Source organism: Bos javanicus, chromosome 22, assembly GCF_032452875.1.
Source record: "Bos javanicus breed banteng chromosome 22, ARS-OSU_banteng_1.0, whole genome shotgun sequence".
Lineage (NCBI taxonomy): Eukaryota > Metazoa > Chordata > Mammalia > Artiodactyla > Bovidae > Bos > Bos javanicus.
The window spans coordinates 31793155-31812070 of NC_083889.1; the positions used below are offsets into that span (position 1 = coordinate 31793155).

The 18916-nt window shown below is 38.3% G+C and overlaps 1 protein-coding gene across 10 annotated transcripts in view; it reads right to left on the reverse strand.

Annotated features, from left to right (window-relative positions):
• MITF (melanocyte inducing transcription factor) overlaps positions 1-18916 on the reverse strand; it is a 235441-nt gene that overhangs the window by 146888 nt on the left and 69637 nt on the right. For 2 of the 10 annotated variants that reach the window (XM_061396408.1, XM_061396407.1), the window contains exon 1: positions 1016-2353. The exons of the other annotated variants lie outside the window; for them this stretch is intronic. The gene's annotated coding sequence lies outside the window, so the exon portion shown is untranslated. Of the gene's footprint in view, positions 1-1015; positions 2354-18916 lie in introns of those variants that run through there. 10 annotated transcript variants of the gene reach the window in all.

The following is an 18916-nucleotide window of genomic DNA, read 5'->3' on the forward strand; positions in this document are numbered from 1 at the left end:
GCTATAAAGGTTTCTGAACACTCAATACCTGTTCACATCTCATTGATGACTGACAAGCAGTTCATGAACCACTCTAATCCATGGATCATACTCGCAGTAGCAAGACTCAGATCACAAAACACATAGATAGACATACATGTATGTTGGAGATTCCAGCATTCAATTCAGATGCTAATAATGCATTTGCTTTTCAGCTGATAGAGAAAAATAGTGTTCTGCTTCTTAATACATTTCTGTCAGATACTTATTTCAACTATCTAGGAATAAAATTAACAAGTCCATAATGCTCATAATATCAAACTCCAAGAATACATTAAAATGCTGACTACACTTCACTTAAAATTATCCCAAGATTTAAGCACAAAAATTAGAAACAGATTGTTCATTTTATAATAGATCCTACATTATGTAGAATGATTATAATGAGATGTGTTTCGTGTATTTAAATAAGATGGTGATTTTATATTAATCCATTTATAAAATATGGTCTTTATATATTTATCTTCTATATTTATATCTGCAGCTTTACAGAAACATATTTATTGTGCAAACTAGTATCAAGAGGTTTTTAAAATGCTACTAAAATGATACACAAAACATTTGGCCAAAAAAACACTGGGCCACAAATGTTTTCCTTTACCTATTCTAAGCTTGTTAACATTACCTATTTGAAAATTATCATATATACATATAATCTAAATAAAATAATATTAAATATAATTTATAAACAAAACTGATGTATGACACTCCTAAGAAGTAAACAGGCTGTCCTTTTCTGTTTTCATTAAAATAGCTTAAGACTGAGGAGGGATACTAGCCAATCTTCTTAAATTATCCTTTGTCTAAAAATACGACCTTTGAAACTATATAAACATAATCCTGAAATTTCTCGTCATTCACAAAGCTTCCTTAAATCAGGATGAGTTAATGATTTTCACCAAAGTCCAACTAAACATTGGATTAGTGCATTCCAGAGGAAATCCAACTTGAGGCTAAACACAAAGTCAGTACTCACTGAAGTGGCACCCAAGAGTAGACTCCACCTTTGGGCCAATTATAAATGAAGGCGGGAACAATCCTGATGGTACTCCTAACAGAAATTTTCTAGAGGTGGGATTCAAGACAGTTGCCTTCAAGTTCCACGGTGCTTCTATCATATCATCTGGCAGGAGGAGTAAATGGTTATTGAATTACAGAAGGAAACTGTGATTCCTCATTTCTTACAGGTCACTGAGGCTCAGGCATACAAACCTTTTATTGCAAGGATTTTGCATCTTTGGGCAAAGCAAAAAAAAAAAGCAAATGTTATTCTAATGGTGAGCCTACATGGCAAAAACTGAGACGATAACTCAAGAATGAAATCCGCTAAAAACTTTTCTTCAATCCCTGCCCCTACACCTGGATTATAACAGGCAGGCAATGAGTATAGCATGGAGAAAGGAAGAGAGAAGATAAAGATGCAAAACAAACAAGTACAAGCTCTGAAAAACATGAAAACATGATGCACAAGCAACAGAATGCAGACAGTGAATTATCTTGATGCTTTGTTACAATTTAAAAAACATTAACTTGAAAAATACTAACAACTTCTATTCTTTGAGAGCTTATTATATATCAAGTACTGTGCAAAGCATCCATCATTTCAAACAATTTTTCCAAAATTCTGAAACACTAGTCATGATGCTCATTACAAATAAGGAGACAGGCTTAAGGATGTAAATAACTTGACTAGGATCAAAGTTAGTATGTTTGTCTAATTTCAAGCTTTTGCCCTAAACCTCACACTTCTCTATCTTCTAATGTCAAAACATTAAAAAATAATAATGAAGACAAATGTTCATACTTGTAAATGCCCCAAACTAAAAAACTCCCTAAATGCCCATCAACAGGAGAATGGGTAAATCCCCCCAAAAAAAATGTATCTGAAGGAATACCATATAATCATGAAAAAACCAACTCTACCCACAGTAGCCCAGATGAATTTCTCAAACATAATCATGATGAATAAAGGCCAGGCACAGGCAAGTGCCTAAATATGACTGAATCCATTTCTATAAAGCACAAAACTGGCAAAGTTAATGTATGCAGTTATGAATCAGGGTGGTAGCTACTGTAGGGTGGGGTGATGACTAAAGAGTACAGGAAGGGAGCATCAAGTGCAGATATCACCTGATTAATTGATCTGAGAGCTGGATAACAGGAGTTCAATTTACCAAAAAAAAGCCATCATTCTATACACTTAAAGTAAGTATGCTTTTCTCTACATACATTACACTTCAATAAAATACTTTTTATCAAAAGAAGATGCACCTCCTTAAGGCATTTTCTACTTTATCCTTTTAATGTATTTAGACTCAAATATTCTTTAATAAAGCACTCTATATTTTCCCATGCTTTAGAAATCTTAAGTACAAATATAAGAAAATAAATCATTTGAAGAATGATATAATACCATCTATAGCAACATGGATGAAGCTAGAGATTATCATATTAAGTGAAATAAATCAGACAAATATCACATATCACTTAGATGCAGAATCTAAAAATAAATACTACACATGAATTTATTTACAAAAAAGGAATAGACTCACAGACACAGAAAACAAACAGATGGTTACCAAAGGGAATAGAGGAGGGAGAGGAGAAGATAAATCTGGAATGTAGGATTAACATACACACACTACTGTATATATGAAACAGATAAAAAACAAGCACCTACTATATAGCACAGGGAACTATATTCAGTATTTTACTAACCCATTAGTGGAAAATAACCTGAATGTATATGTATGTGTGTATATATATATATATATATATATATAACTGAATCACTTTGCAGTACACTTGAAATGAATGCAACATTATAAATTAACTGTACTTCAATTATAAAGTAATTATAAAAAAGAAAAATCATTAGAGATTTGAACGTAAATAAATTGGAGTTGGGGGGAAACAACTGACTAGAAGTTAAAGAAAAATCTGTCTTGGTGTATTCCCCTGCTGTCTCAGTGCACACTCTTGAGAGGAAGGCATTTAACCTCACCAGTGATCAGCTTCCTCATCCAAAAATGGAAGAAATCCCAATAATCTTCAATGGCACCTCATTCTAGTCCTCTTTTCTTTTTTTTCCTGAACTCTACTCTTGCTCGTATCACACTGATGCAGCATTCACACAGAAAACGGGAACCGCTTGCAACCCTATCACATGATACAAGGGTAGAAGGAAGCAGACTTGACACATACATTTAATCAACCTCTGATTATCCATGTAGATATTACAGCCCTGCAGACACTCCCCAGGAACTGAATTAAACCACTCACCACTGGGTCCCACAGCAGCCTTGTTCACATATCCTGAAGCTCCCACACAAAGCAGAATGGTCAGTAAGTCCAACAAAGCCTTACGTGGATTTTTAACTCTAGGATCATCAGCACCCTACGGTCCACAGTGTCGCAAAGAGTTGGACACCACTGAGCACGCATGCAGGCACACACATTGGCACCACCAGCCTCCACTTTTACCACAGATACTTGCAGACTTTCAGTTTTTCCTAAGATTTGGCCATTCAGTCAGAAGAACACAGAGAAATTAACAATTGCTTATAACATTCAGATTTCATGCTCCTTTGTACAAATTCATTAGATTCTCCTACCTGCCTGCTTCATGCAGTACAAGAACGAAACCTAATTCTGATGAACACTGTATTAGCCAGGATCCAATCAGGAGACAGAAACCAGAAAAATTTGAATGAAGAAAGGAATTATTAACTATCACAGAGAATTAGCTAATAAGAAGTAAACTCTAATATAGGAATAGCAGACATAAGGAGCCGCCACGACCCTTAGGGCTCAGGGTCCTCCTCCCCACGGCTGAGATCCAGGAGCTCTCTGCATGGGAGGGAATTCACTGTGTCCTACACTTACAGAACTTACTGGACTCCATCCTCTGGAGTCCCTGGGAAGGCTCTTCACAGAGAGGTGGCCCACCAGAGACACTGGTGAGCAGACACACCTGCTGCAGAGAGGAAAACTCCTTCCCCTTGCAATGTCTCTCCAGCGCCCTCTCCTGACAAAGCTTAACATCATGCCAACTGGCAAAAGAAAAACATCTAGAGTCCAGAACCATTTTCACACAGCAGGCAATAAAGGGTGAAAGTCGACCTCATAGACAATAAACTGATAACCAGAACACATCCTATAGCAAGCAATTGCAGTAAGTTCTAATAACCCAACACGCTCCATGCAAGCCACAGGTGTCAACTTCATCCTGTAAGAACTGCCACACTGAGGAAACCTGAAGGGAAAGAGACACGTGTACCCCAATGTTCATCGCAGCACTGTTTATAATAGCCAGGACATGGAAGCAACCTAGATGTCCATCAGCAGATGAATGGATAAGAAAGCTGTGGTACATATACACAATGGAGTATTACTCAGCCATTAAAAAGAATACATTTGAATCAGTTCTAATGACGTGGATGAAACTGGAGCCTATTATACAGAGTGAAGTAAGCCAGAAAGAAAAACACCAATACAGTATACTAACGCATATATATGGAATTTAGAAAGATGGTAACAATAACCCTGTGTACGAGACAGCAAAAGAGACACCGATGTATAGATCAGTCTTATGGACTCTGTGGGAGAGGGAGAGGGTGGGGAGATTTGGGAGAATGGCATTGAAACATGTATAATATCATGTATGAAACGAGTCGCCAGTCCAGGTTTAATGCACGATACTGGATGCTTGGGGCTGATGCACTGGGACAACCCAGAGGGAGGGTATGGGGAGGCAGGAGGGAGGAGGGTTCAGGATGGGGAACACAGGTATACCTGTGGTGGATTCATTTCGATATTTGGCAAAACTAATACAATATTGTAAAGTTTAAAAATAAAATTAAATTAAATTAAAAAAAAAAAAAAAAAGAACTGCCCTGGCTAAAGGTGACAAAACTGATCTGGAGGAAGGAAAATTCTTTGTCAAGAGGCAAACAAATCTGACAACAGCAGGATAACAGAACTACTTCCACATCAGGTGCAGGGTTCTTGTCTCCTGGGATACATCTAAACTGTCCTTTTTTTTTCTTTTTTACTGTATACTGAGCTTGTCTCAAATCATTTTTTAGACAGTCCTTAGCCTGGCACAGTTTTGATAATACCAGTCTTCTGACAAATGATGACAGACTGTGAATATCAAATCACTCACTGAGCCATAAATAATGTTGCTCATATTTTTGACCTTTGCTTAGCCATTCACATGAACGTGGTAACTGTTCTGTAATACGATAATTTCAGGCCTGTGTTTGTGTGTCACTCATGGCCTTTTGTCCAAGCTCTGGTCATTTTGCCAACCAAAATGCAAAGCTGGAGTGCATCTCTGGAACTAGAAAAAAAATCATACTCATATCCTCAGAGCACAGGATTAATGATCAGTAGTATCACGAATGATTCCAACCACAGGAAAGATTCAAAATAAAGGAAATGAGCAAACACGGGCCAATAACTCACTTTGGTACAGATCACAACATGCAGGCTTTTGAGAGAACATCAGATCTGGAGAAAGACCCTGATGCTAACAGAAATAAAATAATCATAATCCATATTTCCAGAAGAGGGGGGTAAAAAAGCATGTAAGACTAAGGTTCAAAACAGAACTGTATGGAGCATACCAGCAACTAACCTTAAGTAGGAAGGTGTAGAAAAGCTGACTGAAAAAGTAGAATGAAAATAAATATTCCCTGTGAACATCAACCTAATTTAGGACTCAATAAGCCTGAGCTGAATAATCAGTTTCAATTGGGGCAAAAAGAGCCTTTGGAAAAGAAATAAAACAGACTAGTAAGGAAATCACAGGGACAAGCAAAGAATGTTTTATCTTGGTGGGTGGGGGGTGAATTCAAAATCTGGGAAATAACAGAAATAACTTAGTCACCGTTTTGCAGCACAGTCTGGGGAAGGAAAAACAGAGGCTGAGACACATGGGAGCTGCTCTGTTGCTCTCTACCTCACTTAGCTGTTTTCTCTTCCTGGGATTCAGTTGTCCAGTTTCTAATTTCCATTAGATTTGGTTAGGTTTGGTCTTTTTTTCTCCATAGGAAGGTAAGCTCTGTGAAGGTAGAAATGTCTCTTTTTTTAAACTTTATTTCCCCAGTATCTAGGACAGTGCTAGGAATGGAACAAATACTCAAGAAATACGTTGGATGAACTCACAAAACCCAAGAAAGGAATTTTTATATTGGGTTTTGATTGATTATATATATATATATATATATATATAATTTGATTGATTATATATTCAGTATCAAGTGTTACAGAGTAAACACATTCTAAACCAGGGTCACTAGTAATTTTAGGCTTCGTATTGCATGTTTTTTTGTTTTGTTTTACCTTCAGTGGTTGAGAACAAGTATTCACTGTGAAAACCATTCTTAGTTCCATAGCTAATACAAACACACACACACGATCAAAGCAATCTGGCTTGTACTTCTGCTTTCATGGATACGTTTTTTTTTTTTCTTTCCTATTCTAAATAGAGAATTCAGGAGCTAATATTAGTCTTGCTGCTACCTATTTACACTTTTTTTCTAATTTTTTCAATCTAATTTGATCCTGTTGAAGGAAAACAATACATTCAAGGGCCTGAAAAAATAAAATGCAAAGTGAGCAAGTTCAGGACAGCAAGAGAGAAGCCACCTTAAGTCCAAGTGTATGGTTCCTGCTGTCTCTCCTTGTTTCCCATACGTCCTACCCCCGAGATTTTAAGTTTCAGCAACCTCATTAATTTGTCAAGCTTTATGACTCAAGCTTAGGGGGTGGGGGAGAGGGCAGTGACCCATGAAACAAAGACTTCAATGTCTCCAGAAGCTGAGAAAATTCCAGCATTGTCAGGGCAGATACTATTTATAATCCAGTTAAAGTGTACGCTCCTAAATGCATTTTCTACGGCGAATATCCGACCCACACTTCTGAATTCCTGGCTTCCTCAATGGTGAAGAAGGCAAGCAGCTAAAACTCTGAGGACTGAGAAGGGGGAAAAGTGAACTCCTCGCTCTTACTATTTTATAACATCCAGCATCATGTGACAGAATTAAAAGGTTCCTGTTTTTGACTCACCTTTGACAAGAAAGTGCCTCATTGCTATGAGCTTTGAGCTTAAGTTACTGGAAACATGTGGGGTTGGAAAATATCCTACAATGCACACTTTAGGAGAGAAAAAAAAAGTTATGGAAAACTCCATTTAACTTTTTTCCAGAAAAATGCACCCACATAGGAATAGATGCCAAGCTACCTTACTGAATGTGTATACATGTGGCCCCTCATCGTGCACATACTCTACGTTAACACTTCTCTATGGCTCAAGAGTAGGGCTCTTCGGAAAAGGGGGTATCTTGCCCTGCTGCTGTCCAAGGGGCGGGTGCTAGGCAGCCCGGCGTTGCTGCAGGGGCTCTGCAGTGATTGATGACGACGGACTGTGCAAGCCCTGCACATTACCTCCACTCCACTCATGGATCCCAACCAAATTAATTTTCTCCTGTGCCAATTCCATCACATCCCTTGGGTTTACAAAGAAGTTTTTACCAGGCCATCAGAACCCAAAAGGGAATGAACATTTTCATCCTGGCAGGAACTTAAAATAGAGCTTAAAAATAAAACAATGGGAATGAATTTTTAGCTCTGCAAAGCTCTTAGTCTCTAGAAATTTCTTGTACAACTGAAAAAAAAAAAAAAATCCTACTCCTGCTTTTACTGCTCCATTTAAACTGCAAGTTATGAAGAAACTAATGTAGAAAGTCCAAGGTTTTCATTCCAGATCTGAACTGACATATATCAAACTAAACAGTCATGTCAAAGTATAAGTGGAACCAAGTTTCATGTACATCCCTAGTTAAGAGTCTAGCCCAAACAGTACTGCCAAACAGAAATATAAAGTGAGCCACATACGTAAATTAAAATTTTCTAGTCACCATATTTTTTAAAAAATGAAGCAGATGAAATTAATTTTATCTTATTTCACCTAGTGTACCCCAAAGAGTATTTCAACATCAATTAAAAATATAAATTATTACTGTGATATTTTACATGTTTTTATGTTTTTGTTTACAAAAACAGGTGTGAATTTTATACTTGGAGAACACCTCAGCTTGAAATAGTCACATGTCAAGTGCTCAAGAGTCATGTGTGGCCTGGGCTACCATATTGGACAACAGAGCTCTAAAGGCTTCTCTTATGTTTCATTAAGTTCACTCTTCCAATCCAGAAAGTTCTAATTGCAACAACAAAGCTATCATTGGCAGGAGAAGATATTCTGAGCAGTGTTTCAACTTCTTGGACAAGTTCACACGTGGGCTTCACTCTGACACGTCCACACTTGGGGCCATCTGTTACAATGGAACGATGCCCACGAGAAAGAGGTTACCAGCTTCTAGAATCAGACATGCAACCACAGCAAGAAGATTCTCCTAGCTTAAACAAGTTCCAAATCCTGAACTTCTGAACTTCATTTTTCCCAGGTGCTGCATCTGGACATTTAGCAGGGCTTAAATTAGTACCATTTTTGAGATACTGTCTTTGAAAGAGAGGAGGGAAAAAAAAAAAAAAACAGGCTGAATCTTTTTTAGGATGGGTCTTTGAAGAAGAAGGTTAAAGGAAACACAAGCTAACATTGGAAGAGGCACTGTGCCCTTCATATGCCATTTTTTTAAAAAAACAAATCAAGGCTTAAAAAGTCCCTTCGGTATGAACTGTTTATTCCCATCATACCTTCAACTGAACAACGGTAGTCACATTTCTGAGAACACTGCAGTCTTCTGATGTACATATGTATATATCTACTTCTTCTTGAAGGTGAATCTTACTGAAATTTTAATCTATTAATATCACAGGATTAGAAACACAAAGCTGATGAATGCTGATTTTCATTTGAAACACTCACTCTTCTTTGATTTTTTTTTCCAAACCATGTGCTAGTTGTTAGAAAATTTTAAAATCAATTTTTAAAAGAAAATTAACCTATTTTAATGCCCACAGATTCTAATATTACTTCTCTGACTTTAAAATATACCTTTGACTCCAAATGCTCTTAATATTTTATGAAAAGTCATAAAATATTCACAAATACTTTATTAAAATGCAGTATTTTCCATTAAAGAACTTAAATATCTAGTGAGAATAAGAAAGCCAAAAGCTCAAACTGTACTTCATTGATGTATTCACTCAACAAATATTTATTTAGTGGCTACGTTACACCCGACACTACATACGTACTACACAGGTGCTGGAAAAGGAAAACAAACATGGTCTCTCCTAGTGGAGCTTAAAATCTAAGCTGGAAGATGAGTAAGTAAGTAATAACAGTCAGAATGTGAGCATTAATATTGGGGAATTATAGAAAGCAGAGAGATAAGGAGAAAGAGAGAGACGGAAGGACGGAGGGAGGGAGGCAAGAAATTAAAGACGATAGACAGATAGATAGCAGATAGATGTGTGTGCATGCTCAATCGCTAAGTCATGTCTGACTCTTTGCAACCCCATAGACTGTAACCCACCAGGATCCTCTGTCCATGGGATTCTCCAGGCAAGAATACTGGAATGGGTTGCCACACCCTCTTCCAGGGGATCGTCCCGACCCAGGAATCGAACCTGCATCTCCTGAGTCTCCTGAATTGCAGGCACATTCTTTACCATTGAGCCATCAGGGAAACCCAAATGGACAGATACATAGGTACATACACACATACATACATAAAGACTTGAGGCATGTATAAGGGAGTCAGCCAAAAAAAAAAACTGAGAGAAACAGAGAGGGAGTTACAGATGAAGGGGGAAATTAAGTGGAAACTCCTAGAATGAAAGCCAGGGAATGAACAGGAAATCTAAGAGGTAACAAAAAAAAGAAGAAGAAGAAGAAAAAAAAACAAGCAAAAGGTGGCTGGATGGCAAAAAAAAAAGTAGATGATGTTTAGGAGAAGCAATGGAGTTGGATGGAGAAGGGAATGGCAACCCACTCCAGTATTCTTGCCTGGAGAATTCCATGGACAGAGAAGCCTGGCAGGCTACAGTCCATGGGGTTGCAAAGAGTCAGACATGACTGAAGCACACAGGCACTCATGGAGTTGGGGGGCTTCATACGTCCCTTTAAGTTGCACAGACTATGTCCTAGCAGTGAGACACCAACTCGGAGTCTGAAGATTCAGACAGCTCAGAGGAGAGGAGATTAGATGGAGCACATGGACTGGCCCAGGCCTGAGTCCCTGCACTCCGATATCCAAAATTCACACTGAGGTAGACCTACCTAACAAACGGTATTCTAACAATAACTTCCACAAATATATATACAGATGGAGCAATATTTCTGGCCTCAAAGCCTAACCTTATATTCTGCAATTGTCCCGTAGTAAGACAATATCTAATTTTGTAATCATATTCCCGGAAACATTCCCCAAAGTCTTGATAAAACATGAACTAAGACACTGAAGCAGAATTTTAGTTCCAACTTGAACATTGTTGTTATTATATTTGTTTTTAAGATAAGTATTGAACAAAGACTGTAACAAATTCCAGTGTAAGCACCATTCAGATCTTTAGATGTTATTCCAATATCTGATTTGATTCTTGTCAGAAACAAAGCATCAAGGATTCAATTCAAGGCTTTTTTCTACCCCTGTTCTCCCTCACACCCATTTCTTTCCTTAGAAAGAAAGTGCTTTCTTGAAACTGTTTTTTTTTCAGCGTTTTCATGCGCGCGCACACACACACACACACACACTCAAACACACACATACTCACACACACACACAAACCCACATTCATTATAAATACATGGCAATGTTCTGCCCATATTTTAAAACTTGACCTAAGTGAGACCTATCTTACCCATCATACTGCACTTTGTGTGTTTAATTCTATCGTTTTTTAAACAAGCATGTCAAGATTATGTGAAGGGGTAAGACAGGTTTTTAAAATTATGAATCATATCAGCTGTACCAAATGAAGACAAATATAATAAACACACCTTATCACACAGCCTAAGAAATAAAACCTTAAAGATATAATCAGGTTAAAAAAAAGATGTAATCAGATTAATTCTCAAAGCCATTTTGCAGAGTCTTCAGGCATTCTGCATCCCTATATGAGTAGTTTCAGAACAAGCATCAACTCATGTGACTACCACAGCTAGAAATCATTACTGCATTTTTCTGTAACTTCTCTGACAGTTCTGCAAGCAGAGGGATGGAAAACGTCCATGTTCTCCTTGATCCTATCACACTTCAGGGACAATTAACTGCCACAAGAAACTCAGTACCTCGACTTTCTAACCTAATAACATTTTCTTCCCATGTAACACCCTCACTTAATGGCGCAAATACAGCCGAATCCCACTACCATCACTATAATCACCGTCGTAGAATGAGCTTTAACATGTGTCAGGAGCTATGCTAAGCATTTTACTTGTACTACCAAAAATAATGCTCATAAAACCCTGTGACTTAGATATGACTATGTCTATTCTGCAGATAAGGCAACCAAGTCAGAGAGATGTTAACAAGTTGCCAAAGATCAAAAGATAGTAAAAGCTGGAGACTAAATTTGACATCTACATCAACTCCTGATCTTAACTATTACATAAAAACTACATTAGAAAAAAGTTCATTTTCAATCATGCAGAGGAACTAGTACTACATTATCTCTCCCATTGTAATTAACTAGAAAATTAGACAAAATATATGAAACAACAGTTTTCAGTCATTAAACAGTAAGCAATTTGGGACTGTGATTACTGAAGGAAGAGGAAAAAATGAGATGAGCAATATAACCACCTAAGAGTTCTACCTAGAAGTACTTTCCAGACTGTGAGACAGAGAGGGGCAGCCTAGGCAGAGCAGAGCCTCGGTGAGCTGAGAAGGAAAGTTTGGAATTTGGGGAGAATGAGGTAGAATATGTAGGACAGAGGAAAGGAAAGGAAGGAGCTATGCAATAATAATAATAAGCCTAGAAAATGTCCTTATAGATCTCCTTGAGTCTTTAGTTAATACACAAATGCAGAGAGTCAAACTCTGTAGGGCTGAGCAAAGACTAGCTACCAAAATATGACAAGGAAAAAAACATCTACTGGGAAGCTATAAGCAAAACAGCTTTCAGAGCTCACAAAGGACTGGGAAACAATCAAGATCCAACCTGCCTGAGCGGAAAAACTTCATTCAACACCTGCTTTATTCAGCAGAGACTTCATTCTGGAGAATAAACAAGGCCTACAGGAAGACTACGCAAGATCCAGTCTCACAAAAAAATTAAAACAACATCAAAAGAATCAAGCTGATCCTTGAGTAAATTAAGGTGACAAAATCCAGAGATACAAAAGTGTAATACTCACAATGGCTATCATCAAATAAAATATTACTAGACCTGTGGGCAGGAGAGACTTAACTCAGCAGGCCTGGGTTGCTCAAACCCTGCACGTTTCAAAGGCAAGTCTGTCTGCTGGATTGACTTTCACTGGCTTCTAAGAGATAACCTCTGAGCCCTTGGCACAGTATGCTTAATAAGAGTGTTTCTGTATGTCATGAGAAATGCTGGGCTGTATGAAGCACAAGCTGGAATCAAGATTGCACGCAGAAATGTCAATAACCTCAGATATGCAGATGACACCACCCTTATGGCAGAAAGTGAAGAACTAAAGAGCCTCTTGATGAAAGTGAAAGAGGACAGATAAAAAGTTGGTTTAAAGCTCAACATTGAGAAAACTAAGATCATGGCATCCAGTCCCATCACTTCATGGCAAATAGATGGGGAGACAGTGGAAACAGTGATAGACTTTATTTTGGGGGGCTCCAAAATTGCTGCAGATCATGATTGCAGCCATGAAATTAAAAGACACTTACTCCTTGGAAGGAAAGTTATGACCAACCTAGACAGCATATTAAAAAGCAGAGACATTACTTTGCCAACAAAAGTCCATCTAGTCAAGGCTATGGTTTTCCCAGTAGTCATGTATGGATAGGAGAGTTGGACCATAAAGAAAGCTGAGTGCTGAAGAATTGATGCTTTTGAACTGTGGTGTTGGAGAAGACTCTTGAGAGTCCCTTGGACTGCAAGGAGACCCAACCAGTCCATCCTAAAGGAGATCAATCCTGAGTGTTCATTGGAATGACTGATGTAGATGCTGAAACTCCAATACTTTGGCCACCTGACACGAAGAACTGACTCATTTGAAAAGACCCTGATGCTGGGAAAGATTGAGGGCAGGAGGAGAAGGGGACAACAGAGGATGAGATGGCTGGATGGCATCATCAACTCAACAAACATGAGTTTGAGTAAACTCCAGGAGTTGGTGATGGACAGGAAGGCCTGGCGTGCTGCAGTCCATAGGGTTGCAAAGAGTAGGACACAACTGAGGGACTGAACTGAACTGAACTGAACTGTATGTCTGAGGTCTTGAGCCACACTGTCTTGGGATGATCACCTCTCTCTGTATGCCTGAGGCCATGGGCTATGCTATAGAGTTTACCAGAAAACTTTACCCTAGAAAGAGGTTTCCTAACTTTTGTTACCTTTTCAAACTTTTTTTCCTAACTTTTGTGATTTAGGGTGAATACTTTTTTTGCTGGGGGGAAGGAGGAGGTGGAGCTTTGGGAGGAGCAGGGTAAAGTCAAAGCAACTGAGACCACAGGGGCACAACATGACCCCCCCCAAAAATTCCAGTACACCGAGGCTCAGGTAAATATCTTCAGTTGGCAACACTTTGTATGTGTTATTACATACTGTTGCTGGAAAATTAACTGAATCCCAATATGGGAAGGGACACCTGAAAGTATTGCACTTGTTTCCACACGAACCAGTAAGTTAATAGCTGGCACATTTGGATATAAAGATACCAACATTTTAGACTACAGAGAAAAGGGAAAAGACTTACTGCAAAAACCAGTGAATCAATACTTAAGTTATACTGTATAAAACATACCACAAGGCTGCTGCTGCTGCTAAGTCACTTCAGTCGTGTCTGACTCTGTACGACGCCATAGACAGCAGCCCACCAGGCTCCCCCATCCCTGGGATTCTCCAGGCAAGAACACTGGAGTGGGTTGCCATTTCCTTCAAAAGCATCACGCTGGGAAGATGATCAGAAGTCTATGGAGAACTGATTCTTTGAGAGGGAAATCAGCAATCTGCCCTGTTACAAAAAGATCTGACAAATGGTAGTTTTTTTTCCTGGTTTATAGGAGTCAATCATACACTATTTAACCCATGGACAGAAGGTTAAATGAAACAATACTCAGTCACAATATTGATAAGCATCTAATATCTTCCAGCAGCACTTAAATACTTAATAACCCTCCATCAAGTTACTGTAGTTAATGCGTCCTGAAAAAAGAACGAGTCAGCAATCCTCTTCCAGTGCCCTATTACAGAATTTTATCTATGATCCTTAAGTATTTTCACTTTTTGCCCATAACACTAACCAAAAAAAAGGCACCCTCTGAAAATAACTGATTTTCCACTACACTTCATTCTAAACTTTAATCAACTTGCCAGAAAGTCTTTAAAAAGAAGTTGTGCATAGTCCATTCATACTTCAGTGGACATAATAAACTTAATACCTCTTAAAGAAATTTTAAATACTTGGCAGTGAGATAACTCCATAAAAGCTGCTAATGACTCAAGAAACTTGTGGTCCAATGTCAGATCCAGGAACAGCAGTTGGTGATCTTCCTTTTCTGCTAAAGCAACAGAAAACAATCTGGAATGCAAGGAAAAATGGCATAGGGAAAAAAATCTATCAAAAATCCTGATGTTGCTTCTGACATAAACTGAATTTATAAGTGGCTCCAAGAAAGGAATGATATTCATGCCCAAATATATTAGGAACTGTAACAGTACTTCCAGAAGGGAAAAATTATCACACTAAGTGTAAATATGTATATAAATGACAGTAAAGACTTCGTACACCTTCTACCTACTACCAACCCAATCATCCTTTTATTTTACTCTATCTTTCTTAATTACCCAACTGTGTCAATGAAAAGTTATCTTATAGAGTAATGAGGAAGGATGGGAAAATCCTGTCTGTGCCAGGCTAAGTATGTTCACTGCAGGGCCAATTTCCCTCAGTCATGAACTCTGGACACCCTTCCGATTCCAATCATAAACCTTTCCCACTGTCTGTCTGGCAAGCCCACTGAGTGGGAGACAACAAAACGATTTTAGGATGTGCCAACTGAGGATAAGAAGGAAACCAACAAGCTAAATCCTTCACACACATGACCCAATCCTTGCTCCTCAAAGAACCCAAAGAAAAACAGTAACTTTATCATTAACTCCTAATACACAGAATTGTTACCCATATTCACTACAGAAATTAATAGGAAAAAAAATGAACTGTACCTAAAAATGTGTATCAAAAAACCCTATCAGACAATTTAGGCAACAAAAATTTAGAAGTTCTAAGAATGAAATAATAACCAGCAAAAGAAAAATCAAGCTGTGAAAATAAAAAATTGACAAAAGGGAAGAAATAGTTTGCATGTGTACGTGCTCAGTCACTTCAGTTGTGTCCGACTCTACAATCCTATGGACTGTAGCCTGCCAGACTCCTCTGTCCATGGGATTCTCCAGTGCATTGCCATGCCTACTGGAGACCCATATCTCCATGGAGTGGGTTGCCATGCCCTCTTCTAGGGGATCTTCCTTACTCAGGGATTGAACCCCCGTCTCTTATGTCTCTTCTATTGGCAGCTGGGTTCTTAACCACTACCACCACATGGGAAGCCCAAGAAATAGTCTATTGAGAGTTAAATCAAATACCAAAAAGCTTGGTCCTTCAGGCATATTTTATAACTCAGCCTCTCTTCTGTCCTATCTCTTGTCTCTGAGAGCAAACATCTCAAAACTTGCTAGCCCCTCACTGACATGCCCCTTTACCTTTCAAAGCATTTCTGTAAGCGTAATCTAACTTTCATTACACCATGCCTATGAGACTGCACCATTCCCATTTTAGACCAACCCGCTAGTGTCAAGCACCTTGGATAAGGTCACGGAGCTATTTTGGGACAGAGCTCTACCTTACTCTAACTTACTATCCTCATTCTTTCCACAATATTGCACTATTTTGCTTATTCTCCTTACCCCATTTCTATTTTTATCCTTGCCCCATTTGTTTCTCCAAAGTTTCTACTAACCTAATGTTCTACTAGAAGCATATGGGGTTGCCAGGGACAGAAACCCACTGCGGGGAGTGCAAGGAAGGAGAAAGAATAAGGACACAGCAGGCCACATTACAGATACCCGAGGACAGCAATTTCACAGCTAGGTCCCTGGGGAGTGGAACTGGGATGAGGTCAAAGACAAAGTTCTCCTTGCCGTGTCTTTCGTGAGTCGTCTCACTACACTCTCAGGACATCTGTGCTTCACTGCACACACCCACCCCAGTTAGTCTCACTTGACACCGTCAGCCTCAGTCCACACACGGCCCCTGGTAATCACCAAGTTCGCCTACCCCTTCCTCATCTTTCCATGCTTCACAGACTGTAATAATATTCGTATCTTTACTCAAACTCTCTCAAGAGTGAGTTAGCTGTCTCTCCATCAGAAGATGGCCCGGCTGACTTTGGTTGGGTGTCCACCACTGGCTTGATTAGCTATGGGAAAGGGAAAGAACAATATGGCAGGCCAGGAAACCATTCTGGCAACAGGTAGTTCATAGACTGGGGCATTAAAGTACTACATTATAACAATTGTTGAATGATAGTACAGACATTTAACCAAATTCCTCATTTTAAAGATGAGGATACAGAGGTCTGCATGGTAAAGTGACTCACCTAAGGCCACAGAGATGCACCATGGCAGTCATGCCTACGGTCCACATATCTGATTCTTTGAAGCCGCATACTTTACTCTGAAACCTATCATCAAAACTGGTCAATCCATAGTTAATGACAGAGCTCTTGCTCACATCAAGCTAAATATCCTGATAAGTCAATAGCAAATCTATCATTAACCACAATGTATAAATACTCATGAAATATACCTACCTTTAAAGCAGTACACTTCAACCACAGCTTCCCAGTAAAATCATCTGAGGAGCTTCCTAAGAAATGCCAGTCCCCATGTCCCGCCCTAAACCAATTATATCAGAATCTCTGAGGGCAACCTCCTGACACTGGTTCTGTAGCTACTAAAAAGCTCCCCAGGTCAAACTAATATGCAGAGTTCAGCATCGCTGCTTTACAATCTTAAAATTAATGTGCAAATATATCTACAGAAATTCTTTAACATCTCTAATCCAAATTCAAAATCAGACAAATAGTAATTTAACAATATACTTTAGATCACAAGTTTTAGACAAAATTTGGTTATCAACAATTAGTTACCATGTAGTATTCATCTATATTCTTAACAAATATGAAGTAGATTATAAGCTCCATTGCCATTCTCTGTCATATCCCGTACAGCACTTTGCATTGTTGATGCTTAATAAATGATTGTTGATCATACAGATAAATGAGTGATCTTATTTATCTCTCATAGTGGCCCTCGAAGATGGGCATTATTATTTCCTTGTCACTAATGAGGATTTTTAAGCTAAGAAAGACTCTAATACAGTCAGAGTGATGCCAAAATCACATGTCTTTTCAGAGATTTAATCAACACTGATCTTTTGAGCAAACATCAAAACTGTTATTTCATACAGATGGCCAATAGGCATGTTAGAAAATGCAAACAAAACTATAATGAGGTTATCACTTCACAATGGTCAGAATGACCATGATTAAAAACCTACAAGTAATAAATGTGCTCAACCATAAAAAGAATGAAATGATGCATTTTCAACAACGTGGATGGACCTAGAGATTACCATACTAAGTGAAGTAAGTCAGAAAGAGAAAGACAAATACCATGTGATATCACTTAAATGTGGAATCTAAAGTATGATACAAATGAACATATGAATAAGGCAGAAACAAACTCACAGACATAGAAACCAAACTTATGGTTACCAAGAGGAAAGAAGGTGGGGGGGGGGATAAATCAGGAGTTGGGGATTAGCAGATACAAATCACTATATATAAAATAGACAAACAAGGACATGATGTACAGTACAGAGAACTATATTCAATATCCTATCATACCATTATGGAAAAGAATATGAAAAATAATAGATATATGTATAACTGAATCACTTTGCTATATACCAGAAACTAATACAACATTGTAAATCAATTATATTTCAATAATTCTTTTTAAAAAACTGATACATTAAAAAAGTCATTTTGAATACTAGCTCTATTATTTAATTTCAAAATCTGAGCATACTGCCACCAAATAAATCTTTCGACTGTCCAAATTCACACTGGACAGTAATCCAGGAACTCCACTTATGGCAAACATAGTTTAAACTCAAGCCACGTATCTAACTCAGTGTGTAAAGTTTTAAGAATTGAATGGAAAAAATTAACCATGTTTAATCTAAAATATGACTCAAGGCTTAGTAAAAGAATAAGTTGGTGAGTAGTAGTCAATAATTTAGTAGTCACCTAAATTATTCCTGCTGCTGCTGCTGCTAAGTCGCTTTAGTCGTGTCCAACTCTGCGTGACCCCATAGACGGCAGCCCACCAGGCTCCCCGGTCCCTGGGATTCTCCAGGTGAGAACACTGGAGTAGGTTGCCACACTTTTAACTTTTATTAAAAGTTAAAAAAAACTTTTAATAGAAACTGGATCTCTTGCATAAGATGGAGCAAAATCTCATAATTTGCTGACACTGAAGAGCTAAAAACTAAAGAAGAGAAACCCATGCAAAAGAACCTGTGCTTCTTCTTAACTAATTGAAACAATATTTTTGTTTCAATATCAAACCCTGCAAGAAGCTATAAAAATCTGGACTAAGCTTTTGAAAAACAACATAAAATTCTCCTGGCTAGCCA